General features: G+C 39.3%; 1 long non-coding RNA gene across 1 annotated transcript in view; it reads right to left on the reverse strand.

Annotated features, from left to right (window-relative positions):
- The window catches only part of LOC128790531 (uncharacterized), a 69,600-nt gene that overhangs the window by 21,688 nt on the left and 23,775 nt on the right, over nucleotides 1-24,137 (reverse strand). Inside the window, exon 2 of the long non-coding RNA XR_008431789.1 lies at nucleotides 19,409-19,483. This is a non-coding gene — a long non-coding RNA (uncharacterized LOC128790531). The remainder of the gene's footprint in view (nucleotides 1-19,408; nucleotides 19,484-24,137) is intronic.

Here is a 24,137-nt window from a genome sequence, read left to right on the forward strand (position 1 = left end):
TGAAGTATTAGTATTCCCTGTAATAAGGCTCATGAACACTACAGATTGCATATAACAATTGGCAGTTTTCAAGAGAGCCACCAGAGCAGGGCAGCCCAACCCTGCAGGACAATTTATGACAAGTGAATGAGCCAGAAACTGAAATCAATTCAGTGACAAAAATAAGTTCAAAAGACAAACAGCAACTCAACCACTAGAAGCTGATTTATTTCCACAGTAGCTGGATGTAAATACTTCCTCTTTCCTGCACTGCTAGACTTTCAGTTCAAGGAATATATTAAGAGATTGAGAACCTACATCCAACACTGTGGCTGCCTCTGATTGTTGTATTGTGTTAAAACTATTGTGACAGCATGTTCAGCCTAGTTAGCCAAGAACTTTACCACCTCTATAATTAACTCTAGAATCTGACATCATCATCATCCCCTCAAGGTTCTCTTAAAATTTTAATAGCCTGGTTTATGAATATTCATTTGCCAGCATTACACTTCCAGGGATTTTTGAAAACCCAATGGCATGTCAGTGCTCAAAGAGGTTCTATTACTTCTGCTTCTTCCACATTTATTACAAGTCAGAAAATGCATCAAGGCTGCAGTTGAACCAACCATCTGGGTCAATTTATAGAGATTAAGTGCACAGCAGACACCTAGTGCTGCTGCTCAGGGTGCCTATTAATCCCTCCAGTGGATATGATGCTTCTTCACAGGCATCATCGGTTCTAGGCTATAAAAACTGTTTCTCCCTTATCTCCTCCTGTTTCCCTCCTCCTACATGGTACTGCAATTACAAGCCAAGCACACAACAGCCAGCTCTTCAAAGGCTGCTCCTATGTAAGAGAACAGTTGCCCTAACCACAGAGTTTATCAGATATGTACAGGCAATTATTCCCCACAGTCAGCTTGTTTCAGCAAGTGCTCCAACACAGATGGAACTGGCACATTGCAACAGCTAAATAAAGTTTGTGACACTTTGGTCCATTACCAAGAGGCATAAACATTTCTTCTATATCACAAGTTGTAATTTGTTTGACAGTTTTTTGTGTTTTCCAAATCGTGACAGTGCTGAAGCTTTAGGCCACTGGCTTGGACATTACTGTACTTTGGTCCATTACCAAGAGGCATAAACATTTCTTCTATATCACAAGTTGTAATTTGTTTGACAGTTTTTTGTGTTTTCCAAATCGTGACAGTGCTGAAGCTTTAGGCCACTGGCTTGGACATTACTGTATGTCACAGACATGTGAACTAACCATCCCCAGATGTGAAGCATCTCCAGTTCTAAAAGGAGAGCTCAATAAAAGTTCATGGTACAGGTAGATCAAAAGCTTTTATGAATCTGAACAGCACAACAAATATTTAGAGCACAGCTTGTAAGGAATGTGAAATTCAAGGCTACATTTAATGCATTAAACCAGGTGTATATTAAGCCAGAAGCTTCCTCCTAATAGTTATGCAAACTGTATAGCAAAACTAGAAAGACAAATAGTGTCATTTCTCCTACGTATTCCTTAGCTATATTTCTCCTTTTTCAGCAAAGAGGCATATATTTCTCCTTTTTCAGCAAAGCTCGGAGCTACTTTTGTCATTTCCTGACAAAACAAATTTAGTTAGAACTTTCTGAAGTTATTGTCAAGCCTTACTTTACAACAATTTATGCAATGATGTGATTATTTTCCACTCAGCACCACTGCCTCAGAACAAACAAGGTAAGAGGTTTGATCTGTCATAAATGAACATTCCAAGCTTCTGGTTTCTCTTTCTGCTTGAAATATTTACAGAACAATGAAAAGCTCTAAATTTGGAAAAGTAACTTCCAACAGCACCATTTGGCAAATGCAATATTTAAACGCATCTCCAAAGAGAACCTGTAGACCATTCAGCAGGAAAAAAGAGAAGAGAAATGTAAATAAAGAATAACAAGTAATAAAAAGGATACAACCCCTGAAGGGAAAGGGAGGAGAGATCAGAGATCAGCAACTGAAACAGTGAAAAAAAAAAAAAAAGTCAGAAGTCCTGAAGGATGTAATCATGATCCTATTGTAAAAAGGGACAGGCTAAAATTGTGACTGATACAATGGTCTATGGGCCAATCCAGAGAGTCTGAAGTACCATAAATAAAATGGCTTTGTAGAACATCATCACTTGATGCTTCCTCTAGCTCCCAGGTCACAGCTTTGGCCAGAGACTGGTGCTTGGGAAGGCTACTGAGAATTCCTGCCAGTGCCTGGGGGAAAGCTCTGCACTGCAGGCAGTCCTGGACACTGGTCAGGGCACAGCAAGCACACATCACTGTGGTTCAATTACACTATTTCTGTTTGGCTTCTGTAGAGAAACCAGCTTATTTGGATTTGTTTTCTAGCCTCCTAGCCTTCTTTGGGGAGGGAATAATTTATGCTATGTCTTCAGAACACAAAGACCTATTGTCAAAATCACAAGCTGCCTGTTTGCCCTAACCAGGAGAGATCCTTTGTAGTGTAGGGGGAAGGGGAACCTTTCACTTGTATGGGATCTCCCCTAGAAGCAGAATGGGTTTTTTTAAACTATTATGATTATTTGAAAAAACAAAAGAAGTTTAAAACAATTTACTTCAAGAATCTGACCCAAAAGCTTGATTGTTGCTTTGCTAAGAGCTCCAAAAGTAGCTGAAAAGAATCCAAATTGAGTCTGGCCTGCAAAACTCCTACAGCACCATCAACCCCCTTTATTTATTTATTTTTAGTGGCTTGCCAGTTAAATCTCTAGCCTACAATAAAATCAGGTTTGGGTAGCTGTCAACCCTTAAAACTAAACAGCTACAACACTTGGCAGGTAGTTTTAAGAAAGACTTTTAGCTACAAAGAAAAACATGATGGGCTGGATAAAGCTGAATGCCCAATTTTTTTTGGCACCCAATACTCTTGTAGGATAGACAGCCATGTTGGCCAGCTTCAGGGTCCTGAATTGTGTACATATTTCCAAACATTTTGAGCCTGTCTGCCTTGCTGGACCACCCACAGGGAGCACAGCTTGATGGCCATGGGAACAGTACCACCAACTACATTGTTTTTCACTGAACTCTACTGAATACACTTAACCTTCAGTGAACTGACAAAATTGCTCCTCTGTGGAGGAAGAGCCACACATGTCTGCACAGCAGGAGATGCAGTGAGGCATCCTTTTGCAGGCAGAAGGGCACATCTCAGCTCCATCGGCTTTCATGGTTAGGTTTTAACCACCAGTTTAGCAACATGAGAGACACACTCATGCTTTGCTCCCTGGGTAACAGTGGAAGTGCTTAACACAAAAATCTGTGCTCGTGGAAGCAGCATAGACACCAAAAGACATCATGGTAATTCAACTAATTGTTACATGTCACAAGAGAGAAGCCATTCAGAAGTGTTAATCAGCCTGAAGCTCATTTCAACTCAAACCATTCCTTAGACCGCAAAGCTGAGCAGCAGGTTGTGTTTCACAGACTGAGTCAAAGATATGAATAAGGAGTAAAACATGCCCAGGTACCGGATGAGGCATTGTCAGGGTACAGGTCATGTAAATGAAGTCATGTTGAGAACAAGTCATTTACACCTCCTAGGTTGTAATCCCATGATGCAATATCTAGATTAAATCTTAGACTATTATCCCAGCATATCAACCCTGTCTGCTGCCAGCAGAGGTGTCTGAAGATCCTGTTTAAACTAGCTCATTTATCCAATCAAGACAGAAGAAACAAAAATATGAGAGAGCTCCTCTTGTGACTCTTGGGGATGGTGCTGTGCAGGGCCAGGAGTTGGACTTGACAATCCTTGTAGGTCCCTTCTAACTCAGCTCATTCTGATTCTTTAAGTGCTTCCCTTGAAGATACCTCTACCTTCCCATCTCAATGCCTGGTCCCTAATCCTTGATCTCTCTCAACTCCTGCTTCTCTCCTCTCTGCCTCACTAAAGTCTTGCAAAGGGAGCAAGTGGCCTGCTGTGGAAGGCCACTCATGACACCAGGAAGTACAAGAAAGTGAGCCAAACAGTCCTTGATTTATCTGAAGCATTTGCTGAGAGGATTATGTGTGGAGTCACTTCTTTCCTGACAATTGACTTCCATGGAGTTGTGTTGTCATGACATTTCATTGTCTGCATTCAATTTCTCACAGGCACTTGAAGTCACTCATAAAATTCTACCCAATTACTGGGCCCTAGGTTTCAATAAAAAATATTTGTCCATTTAATATTTCACTACAAATGTGCTACTTTCGTGCTGACTTCAATCAAGCTGTAAAGTACTTGTGATACCAAATATAATTCTTTCATAGCTGCAATTCAAGATTATGCCCCAGTTTTACTTATACCCAAGTCGAAACAAGCCAGCACAGGCAGTATATGAGCTTTGGTCATTCAAGAAAAGCGTTTATATATATCTCAAATCAAAGGTGCAGAACTAAGTAATTTCAAGTAGAAGACTGTTCAAATTTAAGTCCTCATGACAGTTCCAGAAGCATTACACAGAGGCAAGAAGATCGTGAGCAGTTTCAATGCTGGCCTAGAAGACACAGCAGTAGACTTAGTCCAAGAATCAATAGAGCATCTTAAAATAAAAGAGAAGTTCTCTTTTGCATTAGAATATTAGCACAACACATTTTCCTATGTGTCTTACCAACATTTGCTTAAGTCTCTAAATCAAGCAAACAAACTGTCACAAGCATAGTATGATAGACCTCACATCACAAACATTTAAATGTTGACATCCCATCTGATGAGGTGAAAGCAAAGCACTGAGGAACCTCACAGAGCTCATAGGCCCTCCAGTTTTTACCTCTTCTCTTGCCATCTAACCCGAGCCAACACAGTGTTCCCTACTCACCTATCCTACACGCTCACTCCCACACTGAGCCACTCTTTTCAAAGCCTGACTCTTCCTCTGCTGCTAATTCAGCACCCACGCTGACACAGCCATGGAGAGCAGGTCTGAGCAACCCAGAGGACTTGAGAGAAGTGGAAAAAAACACTTCAGAGCAGTTTCCGGATCTGTGTGGCCATGTATTCAACTCATGCTATTGAAGAGAGTGGTTCTGGAGCAAATTTGGAATGGAAAGGCAAGTGGGAAGGATTCCTAAATTGGAATTTTAAAGCAAGGTTGCCCCTTCCACTATTCCTATCTGCCAATCCAAACCATCAGCTGCCTAAAGAACTCAGAAGAACAAAATTGGTAACCTTGGCCTTAAACAAAAATTGAGGAGATCTCATTTTGAAATTTATCCACCTAAAGCCTCAATCCACTTCAAGACAGCCCTAAGCACCAGTCTACAAGCAAATGAATAGCAAGACCACTCTTGGCCTCTCTGGCTTAAAGCAGGGCAGCTACAAAGAACACAAAAGTGTCATGGATGATTTTATGTTTTTTTCCTGCAATTAGTAATTGCTATGAATCCTAACTAATATGTCTGGAACACATTACTTACTCAGAGGACAAAATGTTGGACAGAAGTGTTGACACTGTTTTCTCCTTTGACTTAACACTTACAAATCCATATAGCCAGAAACACAATTAACACCAGAAAATCTAGGCCTCTATGACTCATTCTGAGTAAGTGCCAGGATGGATCATTTTCCTTTGCCCACCTAAACATAGCTCTTACATCTAAAGGGTTGTGACTTCATCTAATGACTGAACAGCAGAGGCTTCCAGCCTCTGATCGGAAGAGAAATGCCAAACATTTGCATATACAGGAGCTTTTTTTTAACTTCACAGCTCTTTCAGGTCCTTTCAGAGTTCCTCTGATCTGAACACTTATCTCTAATCTGGCACACTATGCTGTAAATAAGCATGCAATCATCAAATCTGTCCTTTTGAGCTGTGATGTACTTCAAGACAACCATTTCTTGGCTACTTTTTAAAAGAACTTAACCTAGCCGGGTTTTCTACATCTTAAACATGCCATTCCCACCACTGCAAGATCTCCATCTGGACAGGTCACCCTTCAGATGCACACAACAATCAGGAGCCCTGATGAAGGCTTGGTATAGATTCCTACACTCCAACCCTGCTGGCACCAGCTCTGAGCCTGCCTGGCCCTTCACTGCACCACTCATAGCTGCTCAGGGCAGCAACACATTTGTGTCTGCCCTTTACAGATGTGTACACACACATATCTACCTGCCTGATCCCCACTCCTCCAAAATCCTTGGCAGATGTCAAGGGTAGATTTACATGTTATTTCTTAAAATTTACCTTTATCAGCATATGTGGTCAGTTCAGTTAGTCCTTATTGCTCCAAATAAACCAAAAGACCCTTATCCTTTCTAGAAATGTCAACAAGAGGGGAAAGAAAAAATAAAAGTTGTCCACACATCAAATGCAAACAGTTTTTGCAAACAGATGTTTCTTCCACAAGTGTTTGGGTACAAAACACTCTAGTCAGCTGAAACACAATTCTAGATGATTGCTACGTAAGCAGAATTGACCGCAAGAAAACTTCTAATGGTTTTGTTCATTCTCAGTACAGTTGGTTGACTGAAAAGGCAATGTTGATTTTTTGCAGAGCTACAGTTTCCAATAATTCCACATATAAACTGACAAAGCATTTTGACAGTGTCGAAACTGCATCTATCACAATTCCATTTGCAGCATACCTTTACATATCTGTGAACGGATAAACAGAGTATTTTAGTATGCAGACCTCTATAACCAAAACTTATTCTGTGCTATTTTTTAACATTTAGTTTAAGTAACGGAATTTAAAGAAATATGGGAAACTCCAACCTGAGAATTTGGTGTTTAAATCTGTAATGCAGCCTTTAAAGACCGGAGTTAATTTTACAGGTATGAAATGAAGTTTCCCATTCTAAACCTCAACCTTCATCTAAAAATGTGAAGCTTCCTTACTTGCCAAGCCAACCCTTACTATCCAATCAGAATGAAAGGATGGGGGCTGAGCTGTGTTTTCAAAGTGTACAACTGTGTACAACTCACAGCCTTTGCTGAGTGCAACTCGGAGTTAGAGTATGTTTTTTGTTTGAAACAGGTTAGTAAAAGCTAACTCTAGGGCATGCAGTAAGCTTTGCTTGCCTCAGCTTCAAGTTGCTTAGAATTACCAACACGAAAGCCTTGAGCCTGCTTTTCAAATGAACTATACACCCTGGATGTTTGACTACAATAAGAAATATATCATTCAAGGTTAGCTTTACTCACCACAAAAAATAGCTGCTTCTCTTCACAAGGAAGTAAAAAAGTGAAATCCAGTGCTGCTGGAGCCACAACTGTGTTGGTTGTTCAGCTCCAGTTGCCTGTGTTAAAACATCTGGCAGATTTTTTTTTTTTTATTGGAACTGAAAGCAGGCAGGTGTTACAATGACTGACACCAAAGCCAAATGAACCCAGGTCTCAACTCCCAGACCTAACTTGTGGCTGCAGGGTTAACCTTACCAAACCCTAGACACCGCTGGAATGCCAACAGCTGCCTGAAATGCTGCTTTCAGTAGGATTTCCCCTTGCTTTCAGGGCCAGTTGCCACCTAATGGAAAATGACATTGACATACTGTCCATTTTTCTCTCTAATACAAACAGTTGGGGCAATTATTTTCTAAGAGTTAAAGAGTTATTCTAGCTGTCTCTGAGGCTTAACTGTGCTTCTTGTCAGAAAGGGCAAGATTGAAAAAGTCACATGTGAAGCACATATGACTTGCATATTCTCTAGATCATTTGGTGCAACTGTTTTGAAACAGTGATCCACAGTCCTTCATCCTTCCACAGAGAGCTGATGGGAGACAGTGCTACCTTTGTTTTATTTTAGGGAATAGACAGTAATTTTGCCTAAATCTAAGGCTGATACAACAGAGCAGGAATGAAGTCCTGCACATCTTTGCTGACTGCCAAGAGTTTTACAGGTATAAGCCACAAGGAGCACATTTGGCAGTCATTAACTCCACAGAAATATTATTTACTTCTCACCATACTTTGGCACACAATCTCTGGATTAACACCTGAATGCAGTCCCTTTGTAACAGACACTGGTAACAGCATGCCATTTTTTGGTGTCAAACAGCTCAGTTCTGTTAGGAAATTGCACACTTCCTTCATAGTGGTCTGATGGAGGCTCAAGTTGCTTTAGAAATGTATCTGGCTTTAAATATTATGACACATGATGCTTGGTGTCCAAGTTCCTTGTGATGATTTTTTTGTGTACATGAAGAGAGACATGGAAAACCAAATAATTTTAATCTGGGTCATTGAAAACTGACTTCACTTTTTTTTTTTTTTAAACTCTGAAATCTGGCATCATTAGCGCAAAGAGAGACCATTCCATCAACTAAATCCAAATAAATCATTGAAGAGTTAATGCATAATTGTTGTACCCTCTGTACTGAAAGACTCCCTTCAACACACCACCACGTGAATCAGTGACATCAGATGCATTTTTACCACCAGTTACCCAATGCATTCTTATCTGCTTAAGGCAGACTCCAAGTAGGACATGTTTTGCTCATAAAAAAATCACGACCTTCCAATGTCTATTAACTCTCAAGTGTCTGGCTGGGAATATAGGAAAAGCAGGGAATTAACAAGGTGAGACCATTGTGCACACTAATCCCTTTGCAAGCTCACTGTTCCCCTGCAGTAGCCAAATGGAGGCTTCTCCATGCAAAAACAGAAGACAAACTTTTGCATTCAGCAAGAAAAACAAGCTGCAGACTGCAAGGCCTCTGGAAAGTGAATAATCTCAGCTACCCTGATCCTGCAAACTATTCCACAGCTTTTGCCTCCTGAAAAATTACAGTGAAATTTCCATCCACAACAGCCAACAATTGAGGAGCAAACACGAACTCAGATAATGGCAATTTAAACTAAATAAGTTTGTGCAATTTTCTCCTCTGTTCATTATATTAGAGGTTTCATAGATACCTGATCGTATGAACATGTTCTAAGAAAGTAAAATTACAGTGTTGCATTTAAAAACCCCCAAAACCACAAACCACAAATTCCACACATTCTTAATCACCTTTTGCATAAACAAATGTACTAAACTATATACAGCTTTCAAACCACTTCATCAACATAGAGACAAGAGAAACCTCAGCTCATACTGTCTTATGAAGTGTAAGACAGACACTTTCCAAACAGAAAACTGGCAAAATATTCCAGTGACCTGGCTAAATGTCTTGGTCACAAATGGCTCACCTCCACCATCTCTGAGCCTACCTGGACTCACTGTGAAGGAGCAATGTGCACTACCATTTTCATTTTCCTCTACCAGACAGTTCTGGGGAGTTCCATGTACAGTTACAGTGTAATCTTTCTTCTCTGTATAAGAAAGTAAATATGGCATAGTTAAAGACAGATTAAAACTGCTTTATGTTCCCTCCTACCTTAATCCCATATACAGTACCAAATAGAAAGAATTTAGTGAAGACATGTCAAGCACACAGCTATAGTCCTGCTGAATAAAGCTCAGAGAAAATATGCAATCCTCCTTCCTACTGGAAATTTTTGCCAAAAATGTCATTTAGCAACACAATCAAGACAATACAACATGGGAGAGGCAGAATTAACTTTTAAAATGAGACAGGGAAGAAAATTTACCTGTTCTAACAAGTTTAAACCTCTGCTGCACAAAGAGAAGCTGATATTGTTACTATTCATCAATCAAAATGTTTCCTGCATTCCACCCTTAGTGCACTTAAGTCTGAAATTCAAGTTAAGAGCTTCTGCACACTCTGCGGTATCTAACTTCCATATCTGACATCTCTGTGGTCTGTTTTAAGACTTTAAGGCATTGACACTTTCTAGCAGGTTTACAGGCATATTAAAATGGTGGAGCATTTTATAGCAACTTGCTTTTTAAAATATAATTAGCAAAGGAAAAGCAAATCAGATCATATAAAAAAGGATGCTTATTGGAAATACTCATTTTATTGGAAGCAATGTAAAAACATTTAAAACTCAGTACCAGACTGAAGCACAGATATATTATACAACTCAAAAATTAAGATGTCTGAAGGAGTATATTTATCAGGCAATTTCTTCCTAGTACTCACTGCTTCTGCAGGTAGAATTCAATCTCCTATAAAATATGCAGATACAGGTGATTATTTACATATATATATATATCTAACAAAGTCTGTGGGAGAAAGATTCACTATATGGGGGAGTTTATTACAATACAATATTCCTATAATTAAACTCATAAAGTGGTTTTAAAATAGTAATGCTTCAGACCTGTTCTGTCTTCTGGTATTCCCAGGGCTAAAACAAAGGTTTATATAATTCAGAATAAAAATTCTAGATCCATTTGACAGAGAAATACAGATTTATACTCCTAATAAAATGTAAGGTAGCCTTAAATTGCTAGTTCCTGAAAGGGAAATTGAGAAGGAATTTTTTTTTTTTTTTTTTTTTTTGTCAAGGACACTTTTCTTGTGTTTCTGGTGATTAAAATATAGCACCTGGAATATCCTTGAAGCAAGGAAACTCGCCTTTCAATCCACCTGTCCTTTATGATCCCCCCCTTTAAGCAGGCTGGAATAAACCCACTCACATTTCAACCTGACAATGCTGCAAACTTTCTGAAACAAATGGCTGAAGGAACTGCGAGCAAAGATATTCCTGCAGGAGAAGAAGGTAAAACAGTGCCAGTAACTTCTGCCTCTTCTACCTGCAGTGTCCTGGTAATGTTTAAAACTAAGAGAATGGAAAGTTGGAGCAAGTCTTCCTCAGAATGCTCCAAGGCTGAAAATAGAGCACAGTTATCCAATGCAACAGTACTCCCATGTATTTATAGAACTTCTTAAACACAAGAGAAAAATACCACTGAAAGTTTTGTTGTTATAGAAGTGTTCTTATAGCCATTTGTAGTACTGTGGCTAAGGTTAACGTAATAAAACCTAAAAAGAAAAGAGAAACACATCACACAAACCAACCAGCAACAGGACTTTCCATCCATAGCAGAATGAACTCATCTTCTAAGCAAAACCACGAGAATAAAAAGACAAAATGCCTTAAGGAAGGCTGAAGGACTGGCATGCACAGGCTGGAATAAACCCACTTGCATTTCAACCTGACAATGCTGTGAATATTCACAATCAACTGGCTCAAGCAACGGCGTGCAAGCTGCCCGACTGAGGTGCTACTTACTTCAGAATCCTGTAAAAAATCCACTTGTCTGCCTTTACACAAAGAGGACAGAAAGAAGGTACAGATGCAGCAAAAGGGGTCAAAGTCTTCTCAAAATAGTTACTGATAATGCCTGTAGCTCTCTTTGGCCAAGTACTTCATAATTCTTGTTTGAAAGAAGTTTCTCGCATCAGCTAAGATTCTTTTCCCAAGAACCTAACCCTCACCCACTTAGAAAACAGAAAAGTGACTTCACAAAAGTTACCAAATATCAACATGCATGGCTGGCAAGTACATGTGCAGTCAAGATGATTCAGATAAGTCAGATAAATTTAGAACAGCGCTTTCCTAAAAGCATGCGTTCACCAAATGCAGTAAATATGCAGGAGCTATATCCAAGTGCTGATTCCAAACATCAGAGCAAAAAAATTATTAGTGAAAATCTCCTTTTAAGAGTTCGCTGCCATCTGAAGTCCTCAACAGTGTTAGTCCTTGATCTGCCTTTAGTATTTCCATCCATCACTGGATTTATCCACATAAAAAGCTATAGGCTCTCCAACCTCTGAGGACTAAGCCAAATGCAGTGTGGCAACTTCACATAGGACCAGCCTTTTATGGTTGGAACAGTAGAGCTTTGATACAGCTAATCTACCATAAATAGCTCTTGAAACTCAGAAGGATCAAATCAGCTGTTGCAACAGCCCCAGCCTGTAGCTGCTTCAAATCCAATTATACTGTCAACTCTGTCTTGCAGCTCTCCCTTTTATTCCCCCCGTCCAAAACATTTTCAGTCCGCCTCCTGACAGAAATTAGAAGCTGCTAAGGCAAATACAGCAGAATCAAACCCATTAAATAAATTTTGAAACAGATGCACAAGTATTCTTACAACTACCTTAAGGAAGACAAGTTCTGCTCTCTTAAAAAACAGCTTAAGTATTTGATGCCCATAAAAAAGAAGTCATCAGCCCTGACTTACAAAGGAAACACATAATTTAAAATAAGCAAACAGTTCCAACAGCAGCAAGTGCAGCTTTAAAAGGTGGGTGAAACTAAGCAGATAAACTTCATGGAGCACTATCCATGTTATTAAAGCATAAGGCACTGAATTGCTTGCATATTTTTTCTGTAACCTAAATATACTTGAGAAGTACTAGAATACCCTGTTATAAATCCTTGAATTACAATGTTTCCTTTCAGGTAGTTAGAACCATTTTCCCACAAAGAAATAGAGAACTATAATTTAAGAATTCTCGCAGAATTAAAAGCTTCCAAAATATGTGTTTACTAACCATATAAGATGGTATAACTGAAAATTACCACTAGGACTACAAGAGCACCGTAATTACTGAGAAACCAGTGCAGTGACATTGTTCTGAGAAAAAAAGCAGGTTTGGATCCAACAAAACATAGGTGAGCAGTATTATCTTCATGGTTCACCTCACAGTGCAAAGAAACAGTGCACAATGCAAGCATACAGGTATATGCAAATAAAAGGTATTTTTTCAAACATATATTATTAACCTCCCACCAGTCCTTCTAAAACATTACATCCCAAAACATCAATTACTCCACTGCAGTACCACTCTGGTACTTCAAAGGGGAAGAAGTGTCTTGTGGGCAAAGTCTGTATCTCTACCTCCCACAGGCATGTAAATTCCGAACATTGCCAGGGCATCCTCCCAAAATACTGGGCAGGATATCTACATCTAGGCATCCACCCTTCTTATTCAAGCAAGGGTAGAAGAGGATTGCCAATTCCTGCTATGCAAACTGCTTTAAGGGCTTCTAGAAGCTACCCTAATGGAAGGGTCAAAATATAAAAATCATCAGCTTCCACATAATGGAAAAATTGTCAGCTATATACCATCTTATTCATCTTCACACTTGTGTTAAATTTTATAATCTCTGTTAAAGGGCCTGGGTTTTAACTGATTTGCAAAGCATGTAACATACCTTGAACACAAAAAGAGTCACTAGTTGCCTACACAGGCAATAATACAATGACTTCAATTAAGTGTGGGTGGGTGAAATGCTGTCTCCTATAAATTGTGCATGAAGAACCTCGCTGGGTCACCTTCTGGAAGTCTCAGTAAAGTCAAAGAACTATACAAAGGCACAGACATTTTTGTCTTTAGGACCTAGAAAATACTCAACTGAATCAATTCAAATACATGAGGGACAGTGAGCATTTCATTAGCATGGAGTAAACTCAGCATGTTACAAGTAGATAAAACAGACCAGCAAGATCTGCCTAAGTTTATAATTTTGAATAGAGCTTGTAGAACATGTCACATTATGCTTCAGCATTGTGGTGAAAAAAAAGTAGCTGAACCAACTGCTGACAGAAGTTCTACAGAGCTCTTAAAAATGCAGCAGGCATGCTTGCAGCTGGTATAGAGAAAGAGCAGCCGAGAGCATGCTGCCACAGCACAATCACTGGTGCTTTATGCCCTATCCATAACCATTAAAATCCAAGGTCTTTTATTACTGTGGAATTTGAAGGATGCAAGTTATGACATGGAAACACACCCCCTCTCTAGACTCAAGACAAGGATTGCTTGTTTCTTTTATAGAAACCACTCTACATTCACTCTCCATCACATAAGAAACTATGTTGAAGATTTCATGTTTGTACCTAATTAAAAAAATAAAAATTAAAAATCCTGCATGTGCTTTTTCATAGAACATAGGCTTCCTTGACTACAAGCACATAACACAGAGCTGCTTACAACAGAAATACAGCAGTTTCTTCCTCCCCAGTACAAAATTTCTGTAAACACAGAGCAGAGGAAGCCACAGACAATATGTTAGTTAACCACTACCCTTTACAATAAGCCTAACATCCAGAATGTATCTTCCAGACACTATCAGCTCCATCATCAAAGAGAGGAAGACATCACACACTTCTCAGGCCACAGATTCTGTCCCAATGAAGACATAAATACAAATTAACAGACATGCTTTTGATTCTGAGGTCTTGCTTTGCAGGAGAAGATATGTGCTTCAGTGAGTAACAGCAAAGAAATAACAGCAGGGTAACACACAGTGAAGTGCACACAGCGTGCAAAGTCTGGGTTCAGCATTCTCTTATTTAACAATTCTGCTTCCTAGTTTACAGATAGCTCCTTTTCAGCTGGGGGTGGGGGGGGAGGAGAAGGAGAGGCTTCCCAGAAGAAAAAACCCCAGACAAATTTAATAAAAAGCGACTTACCAGCATCCATTGTTAGAATCATGACCCCACTTGTGTGTCCCAGGAAGCAGGAAGCCTTACCCATCCAGTGTATGCGAATGACTCAGAAGGACAGCATGGCTTTGTTTCAGCTTATATCTTCTGGCTCATTCACCCCTCCTCCCTTTCGTGGGATAAAAGTGTTGCCTGTGCCTGGCCATCCCCATTGGCTCAGCCAGGGGAACCTACCCATTTAGCACATTCATGTTTCTGTGAGAGCCTAAAATGACTCACAGAGGATTTTTTATTTATCTTAAAAAAACACCAAACACCAACAACATTAAAAAAACCCAACACAAACACTTTCTGTCTTGAAAGAGAAGGGAGAATAAATCATTCGTTCTTTCACTATCAGACACAAATTACAGTGATGTTATTGCCACGGGGAGGAACAATTCCCTGCCCTCTGAATCGAGGAGAAGGTGGCAAGTCAGGGTGGACAGTCCCACAGTCTTCAGTAATCCCCAGTTCTGCTGCATTGTCTGTCCATGGGAATGAAGCCACACGTTTTGTGTCAAAGCCTCTGCCCTCCAACCGAGTTTATCCTCAATGCAAACTGTATATAATCCCAAAATTGAGCATCTCCTGCTTTGCTAGGGAGGATTGTGCTCTTCCATTTTATTTTTAAGTAGGCAGAATAGTAAAAGATTATTGTCTTACTGAAGACTCCTAGACTCTATAGGTTTAACTCTGTAGTGAGGAGAATTAAGTGATACTTTCTAAATCTCCAGGATTCTCTAGGTGTAATAATTGCTACAATCTACGCTCTGCCTGAAAAATTTGGAAAGCAGTTACAATCTGTTAGTGAACCTCCTCTCTAGTGAGATAACAGTGTTTAAAAAAGAAAAATCTATCTAGTCAAGAGATATCACAACCCATTGTTAACTTTGATCAAACCACAGGACAGCCTAAAACATGCATTTGGGTGAGCAGCTGGAGGGAGAAAGGAATTTATTTCTTTCTATATTGCAAAATCCTTAAGAACTTGCAGTCAGACCCCGAGAGGGAAGTGCTGTGTCTTGGCACCATAGTCAACAGATTTGATATCTGTCCTTAGGGGTTCAGCAAGCACAGAGAGTGAAACACCGGTGTTCCTTGCCTCTGATAAGAGCTACCTTTTCTAAATAAAGCATGGACATATTAGGCTACTGTCTCACCACATTACTCACCACCAGATAACCTAAGATTCATAACTCTGGGATACAACCACAAGTGTATTTTGGAAGTGTTGCTTGTGGTTGTTGAAATAAACAGAGCACTCTCTCTCCTGCCTCCTTCTGTTTTTAGAAAAGGTATCAGTTGCAAGTCACAAACATGGAGGTTTGTAGACGCTACTGATGAAGTCAGAATCCACAATTCAAAGAAATTGGCAAAAGCAGCAAAATTGAATAATCTCTTCTCAGATTTATTGACCCTCTCCTGCTTTGCAGTGTGGCTTTACAGCAACACACTTGAGTCATTACAGTTTGGGGGGGGAAACGCATTCCTAAGGTTGAAAATGTCTGATGTTTTCTGTAGGGCACTGCCATAAAAGCTTTGGGAAGAGGCATGAGTAATCCAGATCCCAGAAACAAATAAGAATTTTTTCAGTGAATGGAAATCAGGGACAAGAGACCCAGGTGGACAGGCTGCTCCTCAAAAGCCATACTACAGAAAGAAGTGCAGCATCAGAACTGAACTGAATGGCTTCATCCAAAGTTTACAATTCTCAAATAGTCAGGACATTGCTTTGACCATAAAAAAATAGCTAAGGACATTTGGCAACAGCCATGCAGAGGCCATGTGCAGAGATATATGTCAACTTCTGGGATTTGAATCAGGGATAACTTCTTTCCAATACCAACTTCTTTACCAATAATTATTAGCCTGAAGAAAAATGCAGCAGTAAGGAAGATGCTTTTGCACTCTTCCTATTCCACCCTTTTTCACCTGACATCTTCATTCAAAATTTCCAATGGTCTAAATAAAATTCATGACAAAAATCAGTTTGAGGATGCCTTCAAGTAATGCAATCCCAAAGACTGGGAGGAACTTATGGAGAAAATAGTATAACACTTGTTTTTACCAACGAGGTAGAAGGGGAAGAGCTGGTAGAGGGAAGACCTTTAAGTACAACTAAAGACCTCAACTCTCTGCACAAGACACCAGGAAAATGCAACATTAACACTCCCATCCTCAGGTAAACTGAGAGTGAGTAACACTGCCAGACAACATCAGGCACAACACGTCTTATGCCAAACAAATATATTTTAAGAAAAGCATTATCATATGCTGTGTAAGAACAAACCGCTTTTGACAGGATGACTTTTCCTGTAAGCTTGGCTTTTGCAAGAAGTTCAGTACCTTTGTCCTGGGACAGTTAAATGCAGAAGTTCAAGCAAACTGTTTCCAAAACAGAAATAAAAGAAAAAAAAAAAACCCAAAAAAAAACCAAAAAAAAAAAAACCAAAAAAAAAAAAACCCCAAAAAAAAAAACCCAAAAAAAACAAACACTCACAACTGCTAGGTCAGCAATGGATTATGAGAAACTGCATGCACTATTTTTTAAAATAGTGCAAGCATTAGTAATTCAGCTTAAAAAGCATTTGGAAAATGAAAACCATAAAAACTGAAACCATAGTAGAGAGGAACAATCTTACTGCTATCCTAGAAAAAAAGGAAATACATCTATTTGCCTTTATTTTCAAAAGGGAGAGGATGAAGTTTTCAGTTAGGCTAGCAAGAACATTAACCTGAAGGGGACTGATGCACAGGCATAGTATTTACAAAAGCTGGGCATCTCCAATGTTCCAATTCTATTCTAGATGGCAGAAATTAACCCATTCACTGTTTTTCAAGCCATATTAACCAGCAAAAGTTGGCTGAAATGTATGTAATTAAAAATACACCAGTGTTAGAAGGAACACTGTATGTTTCCTCACGTATAAGCAAGGCTGCTGAAGTGTCTAGCAAGACAGCACATGAATTTGCACATGAAGCCTTGGCTTTGTTGACTTTGTGGAAGCTATGCAATACAGACAGCACATGATAAATAGTATGCTGCTAGCAAAGTTAGCATATTATAAATTAAAAAAACAAATACCTGTCCATAAACTGTTTCTATTGTAATCTTATGAAAAGAAGGTATAAGTGATTCATCTGACACACTTCCCAGCCTCCAAAGTCAACTGGCCAGTCCTAGATGCAACTCCAGCAATGAAGTAGAAAGCTGATCATGACCTCCAGAAATCACCATTTTTTTTCCCATAATTTTTCAGTCAGATAATCTGAAGTAATGGCTTCATGGAACTGCTTAATGAATATATGTTATAAGGCAGTAACAGGTACAGTAAATACTGCACAGAATTCCAAGATGCTGTGGAAAAACATGAACACGTTCATCTGAAGACTATATCCAAACAGCCTATGGCTTGGTCATCTGACATGGTCCAGCTATGTCACATCAAGTGTGTAAATTGCATACTGTTAACAAACTCTAGTTCTGTAAATTCTCTACTAAAATAAACCTGGGTTTTGTTGCTGATTTTTTAAAAATACCGACAAATACTCACTGACATGGTCTAATAGCATCATCTTCTGAAGCTTACAACCATTTTATGATGGTATATACAAAGAAACAAGTTCAGCAAGAAATTCTCTAAAGGCTTGAGTTGAGTCTTTGTTAAAAGAAGTCCATATTACCCTTAAAAAACAAAATTCCTATGACTGTTCACATCATTTTAAGTACCTGCCTTAGTCTTGCAAGAACACGCTACTTCTGCTCACCTTCATTAAATTATTCACTGCACAGAAAGCATGCAACTAATAACTGTGATGTGATATGCTTGCTCTAACATTTTTGGAGGAAACTTTATTAATATGCTTTAATCCTGAATTGTCAAGATTCAGTTCATGTTTTTCATGATCATGCTCCAAGCTCAAATCTTCAGGAATCAAGGTTAGGCTTTGCTTTTCTACTGCAATGCTTTACAACTTTTCAGGCTTTCTAGCACATGTAAGAGTAAGCACTGTTCCCAATCCCTCACTTTCCTTCTTTTTAAGTAAGATGTTAAAACCAGCAGAAGATGATTTCATTCAAATTTCTACTCTTTACACAGTGTTCTCCCAGACTTCAGAAGCTCTGACAAGTTGCAAGGAAAACAGCTCTTACATAATTCTGGAGCAACAGCTGAAATGGTGCCTTCCACACCTCTGAGAGAAAACTTAGGCTACATGTGGCAAAAGAACTAATAGCATGACAGCTCATGCCTGGCAGTATGACCAGAATTAGACATCAATTATCTTTAAGGAATGTTAAAAGATAAATCATCCACATACTAATTTTGCTGATTCAAAACCACTGAGACATTCCTGATCATGTCCAGGAAATCACATCTCTCCAGGAACCAAAATTACACAATTCTCCAATAGCAAGATTAATCCCACACTTTACAGAAATTTTGCAAGCTCTGCCTTTGTGGGACCAACATAACCTGCTATGCACTTCCACATACAAAAAGGTCCCTTTTGCTCTCGGTTTGTGTTCACACAGGGAAATGCTTTTCCATAGCTGAGCTGATAAAAATCCTGAATCAAATCTAAACTGCAAATATTTAATCAAAAGTCTGCAACATTAAGAGTGGACAACATGAAAGAAAGTACAGACCTGTAATAAAATATTACATTTGAAGAAATTGTACATGATCTAGAATAGTTGAAGCTACTCTGTTATACAATATTTGGAAGAAGGAACAATAGAAAGGCTGGAACAGGAAGTCCATCTTAGCTGCCTGCTGCCTCCCAGTGAATTCCCAGAAGAAGTTTCAGGAACTCTCATTGCTACTTCCTTATTGAATAACATTTCTTCCCAAGGCAGCAGTAGCATCTCCTAGGTATTTAAATACCAATCAGCTTTTCTGGAGTTCCTATGGGCTACTCTGGAATCTTAACTCTTATATCACTGCATTTTATTAAAGTACTATATGCACTAGAAGGCACACACAGATCCTCCTTTAAATGTTTGATACAAGCACCTCCAGAAAAAAAAGGAGGAAAAAAAAAAAACCAAACCAACAACCCATAGCTCTTGGTTCAGATCTATATGTATTTTTCAGCAAAGGTTTACCTTAAATCCCAGCCATCCAGGCCTGACCCTCTAGGTACAACTGCATCACCCTGTCACAGTCCAAAGGCAGTCCTCCTACAAGAAACAAACACAACATGGGTAAGAACCACAATGCATCCCAGGCTATGGCAACCTTTCAGAACTAGCAGGCAGATGCACAAAGGAGAGGAACTGATTGACTGCAAGGGCTGAGACAGCTTAGAGCATAATGCTACCTTGTCCATTCACACAGACAAGAACTGAACTTTCCCTTAGCCACCCCACAAGAAGTCTTTATTATTATATATATTCAGTCTTTCTATAAGGTCAAGCAGCACTGGAGATAATAACAAAACCAGAAGCATCTACCAAAATCCTATTACCCTCTAAGTCCTATATTTTAAACATTACTGGATGCAACTGAAAAAGCCAATTCTCTTTCTAGGACCACAGGAACCAGGAGACAGATCCAAGATGACTTCTACTGTGGAACACTTGACCTATCAAGCAGTTCTGCAAACAACACTCTCACATGGTCTGATTTCTGATCCCCACACCTTGAACCACAACTGGTTTTATTTTATTCTTTGGCAAATACAAAACAGCTCTGGCTGTGCCTGTAACATTTTTTGCAGGGTGATTCAGCCCATCTGGATTCTCATGTTGATTAAGTGTTCAAGTTAGATTGTTTCAAACTAGCTGAATTATCCCAGCACCACACTGTCCTTAAAGATGCCAATCCCCTGAACATATAAAAAGTTAAAATAACCAACTGCTCTGGGCTTCTTACTCTATTCTGTACCATATGCAGTTGCTTCTTTCCACAGAGAGTGAAGAGTTCTCCAGTGCAGACCTGAACCACCTGAAGCACTCTGTGCTATTGCACAAATTATTGTCTCCCTCCTCTTTCAGCTGCTAAGTAGAATAACATTTTTACTCTAGCTCAGCTCAGGCTCAGCTCACCTGCATATGTTTAGGTGCCAAATATACTGTTTTCACTTTCACAACTGCTTTATTCAACTTTTTTTTTTTTTTTACATCTATTAGGAGGTACAAAATGAAGTCATGCTACCCTATGTAACTAGAGCAACAACTTTCAAGAGCAGTCAGGTCACTGCTCTGCTTCCTGCAGCTGCTGAACATGTCAGACTCTAATAACAGCATCTAGAGAAGAGGTCAAAACAAAAATAATTAATTGAAAACACAGATAAGACAGAAAATTTGCCTGAGTTGGGAAAAATTCTGATTTTGGAAGACAAGCAGACCCCCAAACATAGACTACCTTAGAATGCACAGGGACAGGTAAGATAGCAAATCAGTCTTGTCCCTAATGTTATGTAACTGCTCACAACAATTGCACTAAAGACAGTTTTCAAGATCTACCCACATTTAGCTCTGTATTTCAGGGTGGAAACTAGCTTAAAATTCCAAGAATATGGTAAACCACATGCTATTGTTTTTGCATTTCCAGCTTCCATTCCCCTCAAATGAGCACTCCTGCTATTTAAAAGGGTAAATGAGTGGGCACTTCAGTGTGGTAGGAAAGGTAAAGAAAAAAGATGTAACAATGGATAGTTGGAAGAAAGATAAACTAGTTTTTCCACTGTCACATAATTCTTGGTTCTAAATTCCTTCTTGCTACTTAACCATAGTGTTGCCTGATTACTTCTGCTGTTCCTACTTTCTTCCTCTTTATATATCAGTAGTAAAAAAAAAAAAAAGAAAATAAAGGATTTGAAATCCAGCTATCATTTTGGTCAACTACTTCAGAGACTTCCTGGAAGCAACTGTGAGGTGGGAAGAGGGGACATTTATAATGCACAGAACACATTAAACCTGGTGCACACTGCCACTGTCCCACTACTACATTTTATTAATTCCTCCCTTTTTTTTTTGGCAAATTCCTCCTTTTTTGACAAATGCTACATTTGTATATTGGAACTAGAGAGAAGACTAGGGTGCTGCAGTTTTGAAGGCCTGCAGCTTTGAAGTCTACCCTTTTAAAGGAACCTTGAATAACTGGTTTGAGTGGAAATATCTTGACAGAGTGGTTTGGGGTTTTTTATACATACATATATTTGCCTATGTCACTATATGCTACAGATCTTTGATAGTGTTAGGAGTCTTATGAGAAGTTTTGGCAGGAACACAATACAAACAGAAGACCTAACAAGTACAGACCACCTATGAGGAAACATTTGAGATTGAAATCAAAATTTGAGGACTGGCAATTGAATTCTAATCAAGACTGACCTTGGCTGCAACTTCTTGCACTCTCTCTGCAGTTCATCTGAGAAATTCCTGGCAAGCCACTTGAACTGTATGTCTGATAACCTCTGCATTTTGAGAGTTTAGAACAAAAGCAGGAAAAGACACTCCAAATACTAATTTTTGCCATTTTCATGGACTCTTTATTACACAACAGACAGATTCCAGAGTTAGTTTGTCCATCATGAAGGAAAGAGACATGAAAATATCACTAGGACACTTCCTGTTATGAACTAGAAAGAGGGGTTAGTGGGTAATCATCTGTTTAGCCACGAAGATCCATCATTTTTGATCCAAGAGAATAATTAAACTTACATTTCTTCTAGACAAATATTCTTCTAGGTGCAGAGAGTATCAACACTTGGACTGATTTAACACTTGACAGCTGAACCAAGAAAGACTGTCACCATGTGCAACAGACAAATAGCTGCTCTGCAAGAATCTGCAGACACACATCAGGTTGTTCACTGGGTTGGCTGCAGGACACCTACACCATCTTTTCTTCAAGATAAGCCTCCTAGTTCCTGAGCTCCTACGTGCAGAACAGACTCTGATGAGTTTCAGTTCCACTGAAACAAATTAAGGCTGCATGCCTTCAATCAGAAAAGGACAGGAAAAGGAAAGCAATTTTTAGCATGCTTTATTTCTTGCTTGATGACTTGTATCACATCAGTTTTGCAAAGCCATCACCTTTTCAGGCTCTTGCCCAACCAAATGAATCCTAACACCACAGAGATGTTTTGATAAAGCCCCATTCTGCAAAGCCTTAGTACATTTTCATTTCTTATAGGAAGAAAAAATGCAGCCTGGAAAAACTTGGGAAAGAGGTAGAAGAGTGCAATATCTTCCCTTTGAAGCCAGGAATCCTCACAGAGAGTTCAATTAAACCAGAGTCTAGCAGCTCCTTCACACTATCTCAGCTGAGGTGTTATTCTTAATGCTCCAGAGGCATGTAACACAACCTACTGGGCAGCAGCCAGGTGCAAAGGAGATTTTCAGACTGCTGGTTTTCCTTTTACTATGTCTCCTTCCACTTCCACCTCACCAAAAAGAAAGGCCACATAGATGTTCATCAGCCCAAGTCTCTTGAACACTCAGAGTATCACTTAAGAACAGCAAAATTCTGCTCTGTGCCTGCACTTACACTTTACATTGGTGCAAGCCTGTAAATGCTTAACATCCCATGTTCTTTTATTTTTCTGAGGCATTTCAGAAGAACTCTACACAAGAGTTACAGGATACAGGCACTTTTATTTGTAGTCAGTTCTCATAAAAAACATCCAAGAGCTCAAATCCACCCTAGTGGGGTATTTCCAGCATCTTAAATTGTCATTTGTGATGCAGCCTGCCCCAGGCAGCAGGGCGCTCCTTCAGTAACATTTCACATCATATAACACTGCTGGAGTTCTGCTCTGGTGCCCTTGCCCAATGCTGTCTGCAGGAGCAAACTGCTTTTTGCACATTCCAGATGTTTAAAGAAATACCTGAAGAACTGAAGAAGAGATGCTGAGGAAAGAATCTCTGCAAGTATCATGACAGAATCATGCTTGACTGTGCTTCCCTCAACAGCCAAAAGTGAAGCTGCCCACCTGGTAGTGACCAGCTCAGTGTTCAGGAAGCTGACACCTACTCTAAAAATAATAGGTGCATGTGCAGCTCTCCCACCATGCCCTTCAGAGGTACAGTGCACAATCTAAGGATGGCTCTGTAATACCCAGGCATAGAGAAATATGAACCAAAAAGTCATGGCATTGCAGTGAAAGATGAATGTTTGAGGTGCACACTGGAGCAACTGACTGTGCACATTCCTGCTTACCACATCAAAGTACTCTTACTGATATTTGCCTTATATTTGCTAAGCATGGAGAATGAAAAGTAGGAAGCTCAAAAAACCCTTTAGCCAAGAAAGTCACAAGACACTTCAATGTTAAGTTTTTTCCATAGTAACAGGCTACAGTTTCTCTTAGAATCTGGTTTCAAAGTTGATGAAATAGGATTCTGCAAGAAACTCTATACCACAGCACAGAAGCTCCCATCATACACTGACCTCTAGTGTAATAAAGACTCAAAACATCAGAAGTCTCTTTGAAGACTTAGAAAAATTATCTTTTTTTTTTCCCAACACGCTGAAGAATATTTTCATGCAATAAAACAGACTGAAGTCAGAAGGGCCTCCCCGGAATACTCTCAATTGTTTAAGAAAACTGGAGCATGGGTTAAAGAAGCTACAGAACTTAAATTGTTCAACGGATGTGAAGTTCCTGCTGTGTTTACATAAAGTAATTTACTTCAAAGCTGTATTTAACTTCTTTGAACCCGGCTGAATTTAACACCTACGCATTCTGAATGTGTAGAATTGTTTCCTAACTAGAGTTTTATGAAGCTAAATTAAAAAACATTTAAAGTTGAAACACTCAGCTTGGGCAAGTCCTGTATCAGATAAATCACAACTAGACCACCCCAGATTCTGCACAAGACTCTC

The sequence above is a fragment of the Vidua chalybeata genome, chromosome 1, assembly GCF_026979565.1.
Source record: "Vidua chalybeata isolate OUT-0048 chromosome 1, bVidCha1 merged haplotype, whole genome shotgun sequence".
Classification (NCBI taxonomy): Eukaryota; Metazoa; Chordata; class Aves; order Passeriformes; family Viduidae; genus Vidua; species Vidua chalybeata.